Source organism: Dicentrarchus labrax, unplaced genomic scaffold (assembly GCF_905237075.1).
Source record: "Dicentrarchus labrax unplaced genomic scaffold, dlabrax2021, whole genome shotgun sequence".
Classification (NCBI taxonomy): domain Eukaryota; kingdom Metazoa; phylum Chordata; class Actinopteri; family Moronidae; genus Dicentrarchus; species Dicentrarchus labrax.
Genome location: NW_026136722.1, coordinates 22,478,661 through 22,479,531, shown reverse-complemented (window position 1 = coordinate 22,479,531; position 871 = coordinate 22,478,661).

Sequence of the window (871 nt, the reverse complement as noted above, 5' to 3'; positions counted from 1 at the left end):
GTGTGTGTGCACTCACTGAACCTCTGCTCTGCAGAGAATTTTGTACAAACTTGTTGAGCTACTTTCCATCAAGTGTGAACCTATCGTGACATCACCCATTGGTTTGTGGAGTACATTTTGAAGCCTTGAGTTTGCCGTTTTGGTCGTTGCCATGACAGTTTGTCAGAGCCAGCGAAGGAGATGAGGCACTGTGAGTTGAGCTGCTCTCATTAACAGCTATTTTACTCTAAATGAGACTCATTTACTAAATGAACATCATGCTGTCTAGAAGAAAACTAGAGATTGAGAACATAAACTCATTAAGAAACTGTTTACTGAGCTCATAAATCAATAACGATAATATAACCATAAATCAGTGCATCCCTAATTTTTATCATTGATTTTGTGTTTATTTGTAAACTATCGTTGGTGTGGAACAGTTGCTCCAACAAAACAAGACATTTGTTGTCATTTTTATGATGTTAACTGATATTTCACAGATTAATGGAAAAAAATATTAACTTAAAGCAGGAAGCTGCAATAAACAGGCCCTTGCGGTTGCGTTATGTCACATAAATCACATGATTGCCTTACTTCCTGTTGCCAGTAGGTGGCATCTCCAAAACTGCAGCTCTTGTGGGGTGTTCCCAGTCTGCAGAGGTCAGCACCCATCAAAAGTGCTCCAAGGAAGGAAAAGTGGTGGACAGGGTCATGGCCAAGGCTCACTGATGCAGGTGGGGAGTGAAGGCTGGCCCGTGGTCCGATCCAACAGACTGAAACAGTTAATGCTGGTTCTGATAGAAAGGGGTCAGAACACACAGTGCAGAGCAGTGTGTTGGTATGGGGCTGCAGAACATCCTGACCACCCGGGTGCTCAGGATGTTACGGCTGT